At 47.0% G+C, this 20,823-nt stretch overlaps 1 long non-coding RNA gene across 1 annotated transcript in view; it reads left to right on the forward strand.

Annotated features, from left to right (window-relative positions):
- The window catches only part of LOC146186444 (uncharacterized), a 61,639-nt gene that overhangs the window by 35,293 nt on the left and 5,523 nt on the right, over positions 1-20,823 (forward strand). The window lies entirely within an intron of this gene.

Below are 20,823 nucleotides of genomic sequence, written 5' to 3' on the forward strand. Positions count from 1 at the left end.
CATGGGGTCTCGTCAGCTACAAATTAGTAGCGCTTAAGTAGAGTTCTTGAGTGCTTACATGGCCACCACCGTAAATTTGAATTGGCCTTTGCTCGCACGGTTCGTAGCTGCCACCACATTGTCTGTCCACTTTTCTGACTTTTCTAGCATGCCTTCGCTGATTTATTTAGATGTTTCTACACCGAATTTAAGTTGAGCACTGTCAAATGAACGCGCATTCATAGTTCGACAACCGATGAGCACGATTGCTACTATAGACGAAGCCGTTTTGCTTTACTGTTTTGTGGGTGCAAGTCAGCCCAATAAAGAGCTATTAGTTGCAAAAGTAGCACGCACCGGTCCCATTGATGGCAAGGTATATGAGTGCAGTGAGGATAAAAGACAAGAATCTGCATTGGCGACATTCACCAGGCGTTAAAATCATGAATGCTGAAAGAAGCATTCAAAAAGGAATGATATGACGGTTTGGGCATGTATACAATACAGAAAAGAGCTACAAAAAAAAAAAAATCTAGTGGAGCCTGAACCAGCGCAACCCGGGAAAGATAACAATTATGGAAGAAGATCTACCGATGATTAGCCTCAAACCAATGCAAGCTCTCTTTTGCCTTTCACTACATTCCCCTAAAGGAAAATTAAAATGAAATATGTGACAGATGTGTGAAAAGGAAATGGAGACTCAAGGTGTTACCTGAAGAGAAAAACAGCTCACTCACAACAGATTGATTTCTTGGATGCAGTTCAGTGCTGTAACATGCAAACTAAAGCATGAAGATTTCGACATGAAACATGTATAGCTATTGGCAATTTCTATGTGGGAATAGAGCCAGGGTAATTAGTTCTCATGACAGCAATTAAAGTATTTACATTAGCTGCAGTTTGCCATGTTGTTACATGTTCGTTGCACAGGGCTCTCTTTGTGCTGCTGCTTTATGAAAGCATTGATATTGGTTAAATGCAGTTTATTTTAATCTGAGAAATGTTTGTGCAATAAAACACATTATTTTAATCCTAGAGTTCCTGAAATCAATACTTAGCATATTGTGTGATGTACTTAAAACAGAAGGTGGCTGTGACATTAAAACAGCTAAAAGAGAAAAAAAAAACAAAAGACTATGCAGTGTGTTATATACCAGGTGTCCTAGCTTTCAGAAAATCTATGTGCCCTAGCTCAGTGAAATAATCCAGCTGTGGGCTGTTGAAAGTTGCCTGGCCTAGGCTGGTGTTTCATTATTTAACCTTAAAATGATTAAGGCTATATGTTTAAATTATTGGTTTCAAGAACAATTAGTATCAATAAGCAAGTAGAAAACTGTTTTCCAAAACAGCTGACAGAAATGTTTGCACCAAGGTGCCTTCTATTTTGCATAACTTTTTTTTTCCTCTGTCTTGAACGGCAACAAACCCAATAAATAAAGTGTCTGCATGACAGCAATTCCTCTTCAATGTCCCGAAACGTGGCTCGGACAACAAAATTGGCTTTTGTCAGAAGTGCTCTCCATGGTGTGGCTTTGCGTGATGTGGGTGAGAGATATGTGTGAGCAGCTAGTCATATGAAAGCTCGATTTGGAAGCCAGCTATGGAAATCATGCCATGAAGCAAACATTGCGGGCAGCTGCTCTTCAGCACTATCTGCAACTTTAGAGCTGATGCTTTGCTCCTGGGGCCAATAAATAAGTCACTAATTAGTTTTTACTACCTGCAGAAAAACCATGGCAAATGGAAAGCCACTGGAGACTAGGGCAATCAACTCTGAATAGTTCTCGGTTGGTTTCACTAGCCTAGACCAGTCTACCTAATTTAAGGTTTGATTAAATTTAGCCGGGATACTTGGTATGCATGGTTTGCTGGCATCTCTTGGGGTCAGCTTCAAGTGAAACGGTGATGACGCAGCTGTGGTCTTAACTGATATGGTGGAAGCTGTCCTGTAGTCTCTTATCAGATGCTAGGGGGTGCATGCTTCTGGGATCATGATGAGAATAAGCAGCATTTTGAGGTCAGTGGTTTGGTTTGGTTTGTGGGGTTTAACGTCCCAAAGCAACTCGGGCTATGAGAGACACCGTAAAGGAGGACTCCGGAAATTTCGACCACCTGGGGTTCTTTTAACGTGCACTGATATCGCACAGCACACGGGTGCCTTGTTTTTTGCCTCCATCCAAAAGTGACCGCCAGGGCCGGGATTTGATCCCATATCCTTGGGAACAGTAGTCGAGCGCGCCACCCCAGCGGGGACTTTGCCAATGAGTTGAGATGGCTAACTATAATGTGCATTACAAGTACACATACACACTGCTTCCTGTACTTTCTCCTGTCGTGACTAAGTAAATTCTAAAGGGCTTGATCCTAGTGCACTGTGGGGATAGCTCGTGGGAAAAGAAAAGAGGAAACTGCATGAAGAAACAAGGAGAACAAGAATTGCTACATAGTACAATTGCATTTATTCTTTCCTACTGTCCTTGTCCTTTAGCAGTGTTTTTGCCAGCTCCACAAGACCCATATTAATGCGTTGTGTAAAAGTTAATGCGTAACGTTGTGTAAAAGTTAATGCGTTGTGTAAAAGTAATGCGTTGTGTAAAACAAGTTAAGGCGACATATTTTCCACTGAACAAATTTTTGTTCCATGAAACACAGTGTTGTAATTATCTTGCACACTTTCCAAAGAGAAATGTCCTTCTTGAGTCCCACAGCCTGGCTGTTTGTGTCATTATAACTAGAAAAGAAATAAGTTCACATATACAGCTCGTTAAAATGTATTTTTAAGACCCATGTAATTTTCATTAATAAGCACAGCAATACTTGCAAACAAAACTACCACTGTGGTACCGAGGTTTCTATTATAGTGTGTGAGGGCTTTTAAGGCTCTTTGTATTTGCGTAGGAACGTAAAACAGACTGAATTGCATGGCTGTTACTCTGTGAAAAACTGCCATCCTAATACCGTTCATTGCACTGTGTACAATGTTTTTGTGAATTCATGAATTGTGAGGCACACTGAGACCTTCAGCTCACACACTCCGCTTCCCAAATCACTTTTTCTTATGTTAAAATAGTTAGCAGTAAAGTCACCACTGCAAGGCTTGGCAGCTCATTTGCTAGTCATTGCACAAAATGAATTAGGCTGCCCGCTTAGATTGTAACCATTCTGTTATAACCTTATCCTGCAAAGCTAAGGTAAAACACTCTGCACAGGTGCAAAGCAGAGTAGTGAATCTGTGAATGCAAACAGCAAATCCAATCTAAGCAGAAAAGGAATGAATTCAGATTAAGTTACATGTGACCTTAGCGTCAACAAGTCAGGTGTTACATCCATGCCTCACAGCTTTCATAGTGGATCAACATCACCATTATAGAACCAATACCTATGTGATAATGCTCAACACACGATGAAAAGATAAGGTAATGAATCTTTGCAAATGTGGTATGAGACCATGCACAGTGGTGGCCATACAGCAAATGTAAACTGATATGTGAGAAAACCCAGTTGATCACTTTGCAAGGTGCAAAAAATTTAGGCGAGCAGCAAATGCAACAAAGACTAAAAAAATCAGTATTGCATTCTACATTGTTGTAAGATTTGCACACATACATCATCGATATCACTCAGTAGGCAAGTAATCATGGGCGTCACAGCAAAATGGAAGCAGCAAATAGGCACGAACATGAGCATCGACATCTGATTTTGATGGCATCGAAAATATCTCAATTGGTACCCCTTAGCAAAGAAATGCAGCTGAACAGCTTCTCAATACCATTGAAACTGAGTTGGCATGCAGTCTGGCGAGAGTAGAGCTGTCAAAGCAACAAGTATGGGATGTAATGTGTGCAACTCCATAACAGCATCATGTTAGTATAAAGCCTACATACATCATTTGTCTAAGCAGTTGTCCAATGAACTTAACTCATCCAAGTTATGCAGGAAGAAAGCAGATTGTAACCACAGTAATTTCTTCAATTGTTTTCTTTCTTTTTAACCAAATATGTTTTCATGCTCAACATGCCTTAGGTACACCAAAGTGTCCATATCATTAGGCACAGTTGCATATGGTGTGCTTTTTTTTCATAAGCATAACCTCCCGCCATACTGTACTTTTTTTTTTTTTGGCATCGCGTCTAAATGTTTTTTTTTTTTTTTTTTTAAGACCTGATGTGGTAATAAAGTGTTTAGCCCATCACATACAGAAGTGTTCAGTCGACCGATTCATCGCACAGATACTTATTGCAGACATAGGTGCACCATAGCTAGCAGGAAATAAAAATAAACAGGAAGGTACTCTCAAAGTGACAGCTGCCGTGAAAGTACACGATATTTTCACAGTTTGCACAGTGCCGTCGAGCACCCACATCAGCACAAAGCGGAAACCGCGGAACAGTGGCATATTAGTAGCCCGAAAGCCGTGCAGCTAACGTCGTCGAAGGGCTCGGTGCTGGCACGGGAAGGGCTCGGCAAGCACAGCACATACACGGACCGCGATCAACACAGGCGATCGACACATCGCGGAAACAAAGTCGTGTGCTCGTTTCTGTTGCGGTCACTGCGACCAGTGGAACGGGTGCCAGACTAGTTGTCACCAAGTTAATTTCAGTATTAGGAAAACACTGTGTGACGAACTTTGCAAACATGGACAATCCTCTTCTAGGTGGCAGTCGCTGAAGTCGTAAACACTTTCGCAACACATGCACGGGCACTTTTCGATGCGCTGAGGAGCCAATTCGTGCGCATGAAAATCACCGTGAAACTGTTGCTGGCTGTCGGCCGTGAAGATCCTCACGGCTAGCGATAATCACAAACACGTCGTGACAGCCGTGCGACCTAGTACACTTCGCCGGTTGGAAGATCACTGCCTTCAGCTCAGCGCAGATAACAGTGGCGCATATGATCCTACTTGAGGGGAAATCACAGTCGATAGGAACACTAGTATTAGCAATGCGCGCCAAAGTATATTGGTTTTTGCGGCAGAGCAACATCTACCATCTACGCTTCGTTCGTCGCTTCGCTTCACACCGCTGGCGGCCATGTTGCCTAGCAAGATCGAGGAGGAGGAGCCAGAGACGTCGCCTACAGCGCAACCAATAGCTGCAATCCGGTCGCCTTGCTGATCAGCACGTGCGGGCAAAAAGTTGAGATTGAGTCAACTTTTCTGCGGACGACAGATGCGGGTGCGCGCTATTGTATGCCCCGCCGAACCGGTCGTCTCGGTGCGGCCGCATGCGTGCGGAGCGGGTCAAAAAAGCAATCGTACAGCGGCCTTAAAGCAGTTTATTGAGGGGCTTTACAAGCGCCTCCTTTCATCCTCCCGCGCATGGGACTTGAAGACATCTTGCAGCCACCCACTCACTCCCTCCAGTAGAGAAAAATTAGTTAACTCTGCGATAGCAACGGCGGAAGCTTCTTTTGCCTGCTACATCATTCCCCTATCACGTCCTATCAGTGTAAGGTGCTACATTATTGGGGACACAAGCTCATCCTTTAAGAGTGTGACGCGAGAGCATAAGTTACCAGTCTTCTCCTTCTTCTTCTGCTCCTCCTCCTCGGCTGTTCTAGGTCAAGCGTGGCCTCCGCCGGGACCACGCGACGGCCCGAAACCTGGCGCAATATTGCTATCACAAAAAAAAAAAAAAAAAAAAAAAAAAAAAAAAAGACGACAGGACGCGCAGAAGGGCCTTAGGTCCTACGTCAATTTTATGCCACGTGATTACGCGCTTAGGATCTGCAAAAATAGCTTCCCCTCAGCTACAGAGCCAGTAGCAGGCCCGTGCATTTTCTTTTCCTTCTTCCTACAGTCGCAACAACAACAGTCACATGGGAATGCAAACGAAACAGAGCATTCCACAAACTAAATAACCCGAGTGCGGAACAATGGGAGGGTCTGCTGACCAGCAGCGAGCTCACGGCCCAAAGGGCACTGGTGCGGCACGCCTGCGAAGCAGCAAGACTCAGCGGTGCCCTGGAATAGGGGCGCCGACCTTGTGAAGAGGCCGAAGATATAAAGACATCGGCCCGCCGCTAAAACCAGAAACTTTTTAAAGCAATAAATGTTTTCTCTCTCTCTCTCTCTTCTAAATGCATGTGTGAGGGCGTGCGTGTGTACAAATAACCGATGCGCAGGTACTAGATATGTTTGTGGCCTCGCATACGGTCAGTACCCTTGCACTTTTGAAGCGAGAAGCTTCATCACGAGGGTCAGAGCCGAGCTTCGCGTATGCGGCGACCAGTGACGTCACGCGCAGCGCGGGTGGCTGCAGCCGTCAATAGCTTCGCGTGGCTGTATTATGGTGGCTATAGCTGTATAGTGCTCTATATATTCCAGAGCACTATATAGCCTAGTTCTGCACATGCGCGTAGCGTCACAGTCATAGCCAAGGCCAGCTGCGCAGCCCCCTCGCCATGCTCTGCCGACTCTGCTTTGCAATGCTTATGAGGTGCGCGACTCCTTCTCGTTAAATATATATATATATATATATATATATATATATATATATATATATATATATATATATATATATATATATATATGCAGTATATAGGCACTATAATATGCAGTGACCACAGGATGGTGAGGTCCCGAATTAGCCTAAATCTGAAGAGGGAACGCAACAGATTAGTAAGAAAGAAGTCCATCAACGAATTAGCGGTGAGGGGGAGGGCAGAAGAGTTCAGGATCTCGCTACAGAATAGGTATTCAGCTCTAACTGAGGATGGCGACATTACCCTAGAGGCAAGGAACAATAATTTCAGAGATATCATTACTGAGTGCGCGGTAGAAGTAGGCGGTAGGATAGTTAGAGAGGATACCGGTAAGCTGTCTAAGGAGACGAAAGATTTGATTAAGAAACGCCAGAGTATGAAAGCTTCCAATCCAACAGACCAGATCGAATTGGCCGAGATATCAAAGCTAATCAATAAGCGCAAGGTGGCCGATATAAGGAAGTATAACATGGAGAAAATTGAGCATGCTATAAAGAACGGGGAAGCCTTAAAGAGGTAAAGAAGAAATTGGGTATAGGCAAAAACAAGATGTATGCAATAAGGGACAAGGCGGGCAACGTCATCACTAATATGAACAAGATAGTCAAAGTAGCCGAGGAGTTCTATACAGATCTCTACAGTAGCCAAAGTAGTCAGGACCGTAATGAGATTGGCGGTAGGGAAAAACAGTCAGACGTTCCACCAGTGACGAAGGACGAGGTCAAGAAAGCACTAGAAACTATGAAAAGGGGGAAATCAGCTGGAGAGGATCAGATAACTACAGATTTGCTGAAGGACGGGGGAGATATCGTGCTAGAAAAACTGGCCACCCTGTATACGCAGTGCCATGGTGTCATCGACGGTACCGGAACCATGGAAGAATGCAAACATTATCCTCATTCACAAGAAAGGGGACTCTAAGGACCTTAAAAATTACAGACCAATCAGCTTACTGTCTGTTACGTATAAGGTATTTACTAAGGTAATCGCTAATAGAATCAGGACAACCTTAGACTGCAATCAAGCAAAGGATCAAGCAGGGTTTCGGAAACGATACTCTACTATCGATCATATCCATACCATCAATCAGGTGATAGAAAAATGCTCGGAATATAACCAGCCCTTATACATAGCATTCATTGATTACGAAAAAGCATTTGACTCAGTTGAAACCTCGGCGGTTATGCAGGCATTGCGAAATCAGGGGGTAGACGAGCCGTACGTGAAAGTGCTGGAAGATATATATAGTGGCTGCACAGCAACCATAGTTCTGCATAAAGAAAGTAATAAAATTCCCATAAAGAAAGGTGTTAGGCAAGGAGACACAATCTCCCCAGTACTATTCACAGCTTGTTTAGAGGAAGTATTCAGAGACTTGGAATGGGAGCAGTTAGGGATAAGGGTAGATGGAGAATACCTCAGTAATCTGCGATTTGCTGATGACATTGCCTTGCTAAGCAACTCGGGGGATGAACTGCAAATAATGATTGATGACCTAGACAGAAAAAGTAGAAAGGTAGGCTTGAAAGTCAATATGCAGAAGACTAAGGTAATGTTCAACAGCCTCGGGAAGGAACAGCAGTTTACATTAGGTAGCGAAATACTGGAAGTAGTAGGCGAATATGTCTACTTAGGACAGGTAGTAACCGCAGATCCGGACCATGAAAAGGAAATAACAAGAAGAATAAGATTGGGATGGAGCGCATTTGGCAAGCACTCGCAGATTATGACTAGCAGCTTACCGGTATCGCTCAAGAGGAAAGTATACAACAGTTGCATCTTGCCTGTACTCACCTATGGGGCTGAAACGTGGAGGCTAACTAAGAGAGTTCTACTCAAGTTGAGGACAACCCAGAGGGCTATGGAACGAAAAATGGTAGGGGTTACATTAAGAGATAGAAAGCGTGCAGAGTGGGTCAGAGAAATAACTCAAGTTACCGACATTCTAGTGGAAATTAAGAAGAAGAAATGGACATGGGCAGGACATGTAGTGCGAAGAGAGGATAACCGATGGTCGCTGAGGGTAACAAACTGGATTCCAAGGGAAGGAAAGCGTAGCAGGGGGCGGCAGAAAGTTAGGTGGGCGGATGAGATTAAGAAGTTCGCAGGGGTCAAGTGAATGCAGCTAGCACAGAACCGGGTTAAGTGGAGAAATATGGGAGAGGCCTTCACCCTGCAGTGGGTATAATTAGGCTGATGATGATGATATATATATATATATATATATATATATATATATATATATATATATATATATATATATATATATATATATATATATATATATATATATTTGTCTCCATCCAGGAATCAAACCTCCATCCCTTAGATCCCCAGCGAGCGCTTTACCGAGCTGCACCAACTAGCTCAAATTTCCGTCTTTCAGCCGAGTTCATAATTCCGCTTGTATATCATGAGGATGATAGCGGGATTCCGCGAGTGACAGATACTGCGATTGGCGCACAATTTGAAAGTACCCAAAGACTAAAATTGTTAAGTCACTCAATTAGGGTGACGTCAAGGTCACCCATCTGCCGTCGGCTATGAGGGCAAATCGGGAACGAGTGCGCTCCAACGCCGCCGGGCCGCGCTTCTGCCCTTCCGCGAGTTAATAGAATTAGAAAATAAATAGAAATTTAATCAAAAGAACGATGGTATAGTTAACCAATCGAAAACAATAATTAAGATATAGGAAGAAAAATGAGCATGATAGCTACTGCTACCACCCCGTTTCAAAGGGGACGCTCCTATATTCCATTCATCCATCGGCTACAAGGGAAAACACCCGGATACGTCGACTGCGACACAAGGACAAGAACCGTGAGTGTACAAGGCACCTTTCAAGATCTTATTTACGCAAATCGGAGCTCGGGAGACCGAGCTCCGACTGTCTAAATCCAGCGCCGCTCCGGCGCCCTTGCTTACCCGAACGCCAGGCTTAGTGCGGCGCGAACGCCACGGCGGCAGTCATGGAGTACGCCGTAGTTGGGACGAACGCTTCCCCAGCCGAATTCGAAACACCAGATTGGACGACAATTGTTTCTTACCGTACCAAGAACCCCAAAGCTGAGTCATTAACACCTCAGAAGAAAAATTAGCAGTCCGAGAAACCGAAGGCGAAACCTCTCCCTCCGCTACATCCCAAGAAACCGCTACCCCGACTCCCGGAGAAGGACTATAAAATCATCTACAGACCAACGGGTGGCGTAGACATCACGCGCTACACCGAAAAATCTATCAGACAAGCGATCGCAACAGCGAGCGGCGTCACCGCGTCCGCGGCCGAAAACGACCAATCTAGAACCAACTCTGCAAAAAATGTGATCACCATATCGACGCCGGTGCAGGCAAACGCACTACGCTACGCCGCAGTCAAGCAAATCAAAATAGAAGGCAAAGACATTGGTATGACGTCGTACATCGCCCCTCCCGACAGGGCCCTGCAGGGCATTATCTATAGGGCTTACGATGGCGAAACGCACCAAGAAATGATGACCGAATTCCGAAAAAGAAACCCTGACATCGTTCAAGCACGCACCATGGGAAGAACATCAAAGTCCCTCCTGCTTCACTTCGACGCGGACGAACTCCCAGATAGCATCGTCTACTTCGGAGTCCTGTACCCAGTTTACCCCTTCATTCCTAAAGTAGAGGCGTGCACAAACTGCAGAAGAGTCGGCCACAGAAGAGACGTATGTCCGGAGCCACCGCAACAACGGTGCCCGTACTGCGGCAACCAACACCTGAAAGAAGAAGTCTGCGACCCGGTCTGCATTATCTGCGGAGGAGGGCACCGCACAGGCGATAACAGCTGCAAGAAGCGATTTCAGCGACACCAAACGAAAAAGTCGGAGCACCAATCAAGACCCAAATCACGGACATGTGACGACCCAACATCTACCGAAAGGAAGGACCGCTCGAGCTCCTTCCCGTCCTTGGACAGCGGACGCAGCAGCAGCGCAGGACGCAACCGTAAGCAGCAGCAATGGAGGAGGCGCCAGCACTAGCAGCCGGACTCAGAGCCCCGCGCCGAAACAGGTGAGCTGGGCAGGAGTGGCCTCTCATGGGAAGGGGATGGAGCTGCAGACATTACAGTCTAAACTAGATCAGGCACTCCACCACATTCAAATTCTCACGGATCGAATCAAACACTTGGAGGAGGAAAATAGTAAACTAAAAGCACACGCCATATCTAAGGACCCACCTCCGAAACCACTCCCATTGCCGGAAGTCACAGAAATGGAAACTACTGTGACCGCCTCAGTCGAAACCCCAGCAAGGAAGAAACACCTCGCAAAAAACGAGCAGTAGCAGCTGACGTAAGAAATACCTCAGTGGAGGATAGAGTCCCAAAACTCGAACAAAAAGTGGAGGAGCACAGCCAGAAACTCGATAGTCTAACCCAAAGAGTTGATAATTTAACACAAAGACTCGAACAACACATACAGGATGTAAATCACAAGTTCGGAGTAATTGACACCGTTTTACAGGAAATTTTACACCGGCTTCCCCCTTCAGCTCAAGGGGCGCCAATCGATCTATCCCAGCAAAATGGCCAATCCTAAAACCGTAACAATTTGGAAGTGGAACTGCAGGTCTATGCGCAACAAAAAACAAAAAAACAAATCTGCAGTTACACATTCAATCGCAATCCGAAAAACCTGACGTTATAGCGATTCAAGAACCCAGAATGTCTCGACTAAAACTGCCAGGGTACCGGGCGGTTCTGCCATGTCACATCAAAGAACAGCCTTTAACCACTACGTTGGTACATAGAAATCTTACCGTGGTTAACCACGAGATTGAAAACGTAGAGCTCGATTGTATATTAATTGAAATTCCGCCTAGCAGAAGAAACTCCTCTTCTCTGTTCGTACTAAACGGCCACCCCAGGGCACCGGCTGGACCAGCGAAAGCCGCTATACTCAAAACCCTCCAAATCGCAGGCCAAAACCCAACCCTAATTGTGGGCGACTTCAACGCTCAACACGTGCAATGGGGACACGCAACCATATCCAGGAAAGGAACGGCCCTAATGGATTTTATCCAGCAAAGAGGGCTCACCCAATACACGGACCCCATGCAACCTACTAGGATAGGCAACAGCGTGACCAGGGACACGTGCCCGGACCTAACGATGGGCAAAAATCTCCCAGTCTTAAGCTGGAGCAACACCAGACAAAATCTGGGAAGTGACCATTATATCATAATGTCTAAAATCACCATTGCCAATCTCAAACCCCAACCCAGAAAAAACAAAATCACCGACTGGGACAAACTTAGGACTATCCGCTTATAGACTTAGGCTTATAGGCTTATAGGACTATAGACTTAGAACACTGGACACAGACCCTCCTATCGGATGTGGAAAGGGCCACTAAGGATGACTTAGGCGTAAATACGGTTGACAGCCGACTTACGCACATGTGGGAGGCAAGGCAGAGTTTAGAAAAAAGATGGCTTAAGCAAAAATATAACAAAAAGCTTAGAAACAGGATCGTCACACTCACGAAAGAAATTCAACACCACACCGCAGAACTAGCGAGACAGCAGTGGAACCATATCTGTGAAAATGTAAATGGCAATCTAGGCACGAGGGAGACGTGGAATCTTCTGCAGCATCTCCTTGATCCGGAATCCAACAAAGCTACCACTCAAAAGGAAATCACCAAAATTTTAAACATAGACCCAGGCACGGATCAAGATATTATAGACACGCTACAGCAGAAATACTTCTGCACAACCCGTGAGACGAAGTCCCTGCCCGATTATAAAGGAGAGCCTAACTCCATCCTGGATGCTGACATAACAATGGCGGAAATAAGAGCAGCCCTCTTTAAGGTACGTACAACATCCGCCCCAGGAGAGGACGGCATTAACAATAAGACACTCAGAAATCTAGACGACGCTTCTATCACAGCCCTCGCGGACTTTGCGAACGAGTGTTGGAGGAAGGGAAAACTCCCAGCGTCTTGGAAACATGCCATCGTTAAATTCATTCCAAAACCTGGCAAAAAGCTCACGCTCGAAAACCTCAGACCTATTTCGCTTACTTCTTGCATAGGAAAACTGATAGAGCACGTCATACTAGACAGACTCCAGTCCCACATGCAAAAAGAGAATTTATATCCAAACACTATGGTCGGCTTTAGACCACATTTATCAACACAAGATACGATGCTAAGACTAGCAAACGAAGTCCATCTCATGAGCAAGAAAGGAGTACCAGGGCAATCCTAGCCCTAGATTTAACCAAAAGCCTTTGATAATGTTAAACACAAAGCAATCCTAGAATCTCTTTCACTGCTGAATGTAGGCGCAAGAACGTTTAACTACATCAAGGACTTCCTCTCCTATAGGACGGCTAAAATTCAAATTGGCACTATCAAATCCGACACCTTCACTTTAGGAGATAGAGGAACTCCGCAAGGATCGGTCCTCTCCCCCTTTTTATTCAATATAACCCTAATCAAAATAGCACACGAACTCGCAAGAATCCCAGACCTAGAACACTCTTTGTACGCGGACGATATCACCCTTTGGACCACCAAGGGGAGTATTGGCATGATACAAGATACGCAACAACAAGCGGTAGACAGTCGTAGAGGAGGCGCAAGCCGCGGGACACGCGTGTTCCCCCCAGAAATCTGAATTACTCATTCTACACCCAAAGCGTCAAAGAAAGAATAAAGCGCCTGCGATCAAAATCTACGCGGAAGGTGCAGCCATCCAAGAAGTGGAAACACTAAGAATCTTGGGAATGCTCATACAGTCAAACCAAAAAAAAACGACACACTAATTAAGAAACTGAAAAACACCGTCAACCAAATTTCCCTCCTCCTCAGACGAATCGCGAATAGGCGTGGAGGAGTTAAAGAAGCTGAGACCAGGAAACTAGTAGAAGTCTTCGTTCTTAGCAGAGTTATCTACTCTACACCATACGTCACCCTCACAGTTAGAGAAAGAGACGACCTGGATTCACTAATTAGGCAGTCCTATAAAATTGCGCTTAACCTCCCTCGTCATACCCCAAATGAAACACTACTAAAGTTAGGAATTCATAACACCTTAGCGAAAATGATGGAAGCACACCTCACCGCACAATACGAACGATTATCAAGCACTGAAACGGGACGTTTCATCCTAAAAAAAGCAGGAATACAATATGAAGGGACCCGGGCCCACACTTTGCCGATTCCAAGACATGTGCGCGAGCAATTAATAGTCCGTCCTCTGCCTAAAAACATGCATCCAGAATACGATACGGACAGAAGAAGGGCTAGGGCACAAAAATTACACGAAAGGTTTTCAGTACAGAAAGACACGGCGCACGTGGACGTGGCAGAACATGCGGACAGAGATGCCTTTTCCCTGGCAGCTGTCGATCATCGAGGTTCTCCCCTCGCATCGGCGACAATCAATAAAACAAAATTTCCGGAGAAGGCCGAAGAGGCTGCCATAGCTTTAGCCATTACCTCCACCACTGCCAAATACATCCTTAGCGACTCTAAAACCGCAATTCGAAATTTTGCAAAAGGAAGGGCCCACTCCGCAGCCATCAAAATCTTACAAAAAATCTCCCATACCCGCCTTATCACATTGATCTGGGTCCCTGCCCATTCGGACCATCCTGGGAACGAGGCAGCGCACCAATTTGCCCGAGGATTCGTAGTTAACCGAGGGGTGCGCTGCCCTGAGTTCAGGTCGGCCAGGGAGCGGATGACAACCTAAAGAAATTACTACCCACTTCAAGAAAGAAAGACAAATCTTCCCAGAACCACATCGATCTCTACACTTCAAGTCACCTGGCGGCAGCTTCAAACAGACACTTTCTTTAATCCGTACATGTACTCCATATGGTTCCCAGAGCAGTTCAGCCCTGTCTGTTCTCTCTGTGGACATCAAAAGACAGACACACCACACATCCTATACTCATGTAATCAAGACAAGCCATCAGAGAGTCTGCAGCTCTCTACCCAATCTCAGTGGGAGGCCGCGCTGCTCAGCTCCTACCCGGAGGTTCAACTCCGAGTCACGGAGCGGGCTGAAGAGGTCGCCGAACGACATCGTCGGTCGGCCACCTGGCGTCCGGCCTAGAAGAGGAGCCCACCGCGGGGACGGGAACGTCAACCCACCCCGCGCCTACGACCTCTTCTTTAAATGAAGTTTACCTCCTCCTCCTCCATCCATCGAGTGACAGATGCTGCGCTTTCCCTTTCCTGCAAACGAATTATAGAACGCCGGTGAACTTAGACGTGCTTGACATGGAAGCCAAGGAGAGTTTAGCTGCTGACGAACTGCGCACAAGACTGAAGAAATTACTTTATCCCGAGGTAGTCACTGCTTTTCGCTACGTATATCCAGGCATAGCAGAGCTAATTAGCCATCTTTCTTTCTTTTTTTTTTTTCATTACAATGAGGAAAGCAAACGTATGGTAATCTGTCAGCGGTAACGAGGCGGCCCACAGTGCAGCTCGAGATCTCTACCTCCGAGCTGTACACATGCAGGATGGCTCGGCTCAGGCAGAACATAATAGAGAAGGGCGATTAATCTCGTATCAGGACATTACAGAACACTACAGGCAATGCCGAGGCGTTTTCCCCCACCAAACACGGCGTTAAATAGAGGTCAGGCAATGGCGTGGAGACGCCTGCAGACTGGAGTATACCCAAACCCAGTACTAAATAAACATATCCGATCGGACTGCGAGGACGATAAATGTAAAAAGTGTGGGGCGAGAGGAACCCTCGACCATATAATTTGGGAGTGCGCTTACTCCCCAGGCAGGGCGCAAAACGTTAGCAGTAGGGAAGCCTGGGAAACCTTATTGCGAAGCTCGGACCCTGCCACCGCCGTCCAACTGTCTGCAGAGGCCGCCGGCGAAACCAAACCGGCCAGCATCTAATGCGACCATCCCGTGCGGCTGGGCCGCTAAGTCCCCTCCCCTTAAAGGCCCACTGTCCACCCTCTGGTCGAAAATATTTTCTTCCCCGGTGACTGTGAGGCTTCGCCCCTGGAACGCAAGGCCGCAAAATGTTTTTGAAAAGAAAGAGTAACTAATAACGCAGTTACAGCCACCGCAATCACCCGATTCTATTCTGCCTCTCTCCTTCCGTTCCCTCGCAAAGGTTTTTCACTCTCGTGCCCGAGGTCGTCTAGCCTCCGCAATACAAATTCCCCTTCCTCCTCCGCGTTTGGCGGGAGATGGGGCGTGGCTCTCCGCGAGCGCGAAAAAAAAAAAAAAAAAAAAAAAAAAGAAACGGTCGAGGGAGCGCGCGCCGCTGGATTCAGTCTGGCCGTGGCGAGGGAAAAGCGCGCTGCGAGCGGTAGATACCCATCCTTCTCCCGTCAGTCAGCGAGACGGACCAATGGACGTCGTTCCCGGTACGTACGTCATTATCGGGGCCCGTCGGGCCAGCGCAGTAAGCGGTGAAGCTGGCTTCTCAAAGGAGAGCATGAGGGAGCTTTGAATTGTATTTTCGATGCTTTGCGGCGCGCGTGTCGCTGTAGAATTTTGCACAGACTATCTCCGGTGTCTGATCGAAACACTGGGCTCCTTTTCTTAAAAGGGCCTTCCCTGGACAGTGGCCCTTTAAAGGGGGGTGAGACAGAGCGGCCCATGCGGTGTGGTCCTTCTCTGTTGGACAATAAAAGTTTTCAACAACAACCCTGCAGCGCGCTGCGAAGGAAGAAGCAGACTCACGAGTACCTGCGTCACTTCCGAGTGCCAGCCACCCCACCAATTAAAGCACCGGAATAAAATTAGAACGAAAGCAAAGATTGCGAACGCACAGAAACGACGCTCACTCTACATTCCCCCGCATCGCGCCTTTTGACTGAGCAGCGCACCTCTTAACAAAAAAAAAAAAAAAAAAAAAAAGAGAGAGAGAGAGAGAGAAAAAAAAAAGCTTTATGAGATGTGATGTGTGTGCGTAATGTATAAGGCTACGTCACCCATGTGTCGCGTGATTGCGAACTCAGGATCTGCAAAAATAGTCTCCCTTCGAATGCAGCGCTATAGCAGCGCGGAGCAGACAACGCGCCCGCGCTGCGTGGAGGTTTAGCTAGCCGGAGTCTCTACGGAGGGCGTTGATATAGGGGTAAACGAAGGTATCGAGACAACGCGGCCGCGATACCTTCGTTATGTGCATGGCTACCTTCGTTTACCTCTCCATGCCAGCGCCCTCCGTGAATACTCCGGCAAAACCTCCGCGCAGCGCGGCCGTGATGTTTTCTCGGCGCTGCCTCGGAGCCACGGTGCTCGGAGCGTTTACGTGCGCGCGTTGCTCTCCTCCTCTTGGCGACTTCTGGCCGCCATCGTGTTGCAAGAAAAAACGTTGGCTGTGGTTTAGCTCTGGTTAACTCAAGTTGAATTGCAAAAGCAAGAGCTGCATGGCTACGCTTGTGGCCAAATGAAGAGGTGGATGCATAAGTTCACTCGCCGGTGTTAGATAATTCTTATGCCACAGCCGGTCGCACACAGAACATACACTTCCAAAGGGGTTGTTCGTGAAGCGGCGGTGAAACTCGTGTGGCCGACTCGTGCTCGCCCACTCCTTGAGCAGTCTCCGCGCCAACCACCTTCGACGTCTCCAGGCTCAACGGTTAAACCGGCGTTTTAGGTGATGGTGGTAAAGGCGTTTATTGCATCTAAATATGGGGGACACTAAGCTCCGCCTTTAAGGGTATGACGCGATAGCGTAGGCTACCAGCCCACACATAAAGCCCCGCTTTAATGATGGAAAAATACAGCGCAGAGAAGGACGAGGAGAAAATGAAGACACATAGGACACACGAGCGCTGTGTCCTATGTGTCTTCATTTTGTCCTCGTCCTTCTCTGCGCTGTATTTTTCCATCATGAATAACCAACATGCCCAGACTGCTACGGTATTGAACCCCGCTTTAACCAAGCCGTATGAACGCGCCTTAGTGGCCTATAGGGGTAACGTGAATCCTAGGCTCCTGGCAGGCTGATTCTGACATAACCGTCCCATGTAGAACTAGAGACCCAAGTTGGCAGCTCCTGCAATTTGCGGCTACGGCATACGAGCATATGCGACGAGCCGAGCTGGCTGGCGTAGTGTTGTTTTCGCAACAAAAGGCAAATAAAAAAAAAACAATGAATAAATTACGGTGCACTTTTGCGCACAACTTGTGTGGTAAAAGGTAGACCGATAGGCGGTTGTCTGCCTTTAGTTAAAATGGTCCTCATACGCAATCCCGCTTCCAGAGCTCAAACACTGCGCACTCGCTCGAGCAGATAACCGGACTAGGGATTGCGCAGAGTAGCTGTAGAACTAAGACGAACGTTTCCATGGCGAATTTTGTCTGCCTGCATCGATAAACCCCAGGCATTTCCTCGCTGTTCGTCTCGTGGTGAGAAAACTGCCGCAAGAATGGCATGTCTTAGCTTCTGGTCAGTGACCCAGGTGGTTGCAAACCACTCATCGTTAAAAGTAGATATGTCATTGATTTTGGGCAGCAGCGAATTAACTTTGTCTGGCCGCTGTCGGTATGAACCAAAGATTAAGGCGTTATGTTTTGTGCCACTGTAGGGAGCTCGTTCAAAACGCTGGTACCAGTAGCATCCTGTCTAGTCATCACCCTGCTGAAGCGAATGGTTCATTGTGGGTGGCAATGTTTAGTTTCTTTGACCTTTTTAGGGGTGGAGGGTGCCGAAAAAATGTCTGTTGTCCAAGAGTTGAGTGGGCCCGCTCCAAGTAAGTGGTCACAAAGGGAAGTGAAGCTCCCCAACCGGCGCCCGGAGGACTCTTCGCTGTGTATACGCGTATCACCACCGATGTGGTGGCCTTATGAGAAGCAGTGACGAGGCCACCGCTAATATGGGCTTCTGCCGCGCGAGGCAGACTTATAGTTGTCCGATGGTGGAACGAATCACCGACACCTCGGCACAACATTTTTTGTCCATGACCTTTTTCCAAGCAATTCACCTCAGAAGAGCCGAGCACCATGTTAGGGGACATCTTGTACCCATTGGAAATCGGTGGGCACCCGGTGGCACCAGGAATCGAACCTGGTACCTCTCGATTGCGAGGTGGATGCTCTACCATAAGACCAACGCTGAAGAATGAGATGCATTTTGCAACAGTCGGTCTTATGTATGCCACCACAGCGGCGAGTGCACTGACCGCATGCACAACAGATACCAAACACCGGTGACCTAGGAGCCTCCGCCGCAAAGGCCCCTAGGTTCCCAGCCCCGTAGTAAATACGTTTTCACTTTAAAACGTCTTCCACTGAGAATCAAGCTTCTACCCATCTGATCACAGCGATCAAGTGTGACGTAATGAAAATATCACGCCTGTGACTACATTAAAATGCAAAATGCATGCAGAACGATGTCAGCAAATACAAAAGTGGGGTGGCTGCATGCCTTGTTTTCCTGGACTCTGGATTTTTTTTTCTGCAGCACAGGCCAGATCTACACCCTTTTATCCAAATTTAGAACATTCTAAACAGTAAATAACTCATCCACTGCAGATCGCACCTTTCCTCACCAAGAAGGCCTACCCCAAATCTGGAAAAAAAAAAAAAAAATGACACCGCATACATTTCTGCGAGCACCACAGGCTGCCGGTCCACAGTAGTGAAGTGACAGTGGTGCCCCTCTAGATCAATCTAGTGGTGAGAGATGAGGTGGTGATGTATACCAGCGGCAGATTTCATCTCTTTCGCACAGTGTTTGCGGAAAAGTGAAAGCAGCATTTATGTTCATGCAATAGACAGTTCCTAGCACGCGAGTTCCTGGTACCAGTTTGTTCACGGTAACCAGATTTTGTATCCAGGGGGGTTCGCTCTATGTGACAGTTGACACCATTACCATATGTAATCATGATGATCGTGTTGTCTCCATTCATACTTTGGCATAAATCCTCAAAAAGCCCTTTTTGCAGTGCTATCTGTCTAGGCAATAGTTCTCTGGCCAAAGCTAGAGTGTAGGTACAGCGAAAGTAAATCTTGCCTGATCCAAGGCACAGGCAAAGCAACACATCTTTTTTCAGTGTCCATCAGGGGAGCCTTCAAATCTTCACAAAGGCATTGTAAGGCCGCGGTGGTCCTTTCTTTAATGTTTCGGCGCGCGCGTCGCAGAAAACGGCGATGGAATTTTCTACAAGCTACGAGAAAGCGACGCGACCGATTACGTAATCTTGGCCACCACACTGCGCCTCCTCGCCCTCGTCATCATGCGCGGAGTCACGCGTGCATTCCCCCCCACGGTCCCGGCCCTCCTCCTCGCTTTGCGCGGGAGGGCCGCGCGTGCTGACCATGTTCGAGTAAATTCGAGGCCTCTCCAGAAGGCCGAGGGGGGGGGAGGCATAGCTTTGGCAGCGCTAAGCTGTTTTCCGTTCCTCCTCCGCGCCTAGAAGCTTCTGCGCTGGCTATTTAAGAGCGCGCCGCGCAACCATCGACGGTTCTGGTTCTTGTGCTGAGGCTAGTCATCGACGAGGACAGCGTAGCACGCAGGCCCCGATTTAAGAGCGCTCCGCGCAGCCATCGACGGTTCTGGTTCTTGTGCTGAGGCTAGTCATCGACGAAGACAGCGTAGCAGGCAGGCCCCGACTGAGAAGTCGTAAAAAGAGCTATGCGCTCGTTTTGCCGTTAGTTATTCGCTCAGTCTCTTTTGTAAAGTGTGTCGTCTCACTGCCTCGTGTAAATAAGTTTGCTGTATCTTGTGTTTGTGTCGTATAAAGTTAATTTTCGTTTTGTTACTGCAAGTTCGTCGTCCTACGTCTCATTGTGTGGTTGCGTGTGAACTGCACGTCGCCTGCCGAATCGAGGAGCACCTTGGAGAGGTGCGGAAGATTTGAAGAACTAGAAGAACCTGACGTTTACTGGCATGGTATGGTATGTGGGGCTTTAATATCCCAAAGAAACTCGAGCTATGCAGAGCATCACAGTACATAGGTGGCTGGCATTTTGCCTTCACTGAAACGTGGATACCGCAGCAGGGATTGAATCTGTGTCCATGAGGTCAGCAGTCAAGAGCCCTAATCTCTAAGCCACTGTGGTGGGGCTTTTCAGTCAAGGATTTATTGTCGACACTATCTATCAGCGCATGATAGTATCAACACGCTGATATGTTTCATGTGTAGTTCGTCGATGCCAATGCAAGAGCAACACATCATGTAGTTTTACACATAAACTTGTCAGAAAACATGCAGATGAGGTGAAGGTCTCATACAAGATGGAAATGAAACTTCACTGAAGTGGACAAGTTAACAAGCGCATTCTTCATGCAGATGACAGCAGCTCTCAGTATGCTAGTTCAACAGTGAGTGATCCTGGAGCAGATGAAATAACTAGTAGGCATTCATGGTAACCAACCTTACTGTGG

The sequence above is a fragment of the Amblyomma maculatum genome, chromosome 6, assembly GCF_055883805.1.
Source record: "Amblyomma maculatum isolate TAMU_Amacu chromosome 6, ASM5588380v1, whole genome shotgun sequence".
Lineage (NCBI taxonomy): Eukaryota > Metazoa > Arthropoda > Arachnida > Ixodida > Ixodidae > Amblyomma > Amblyomma maculatum.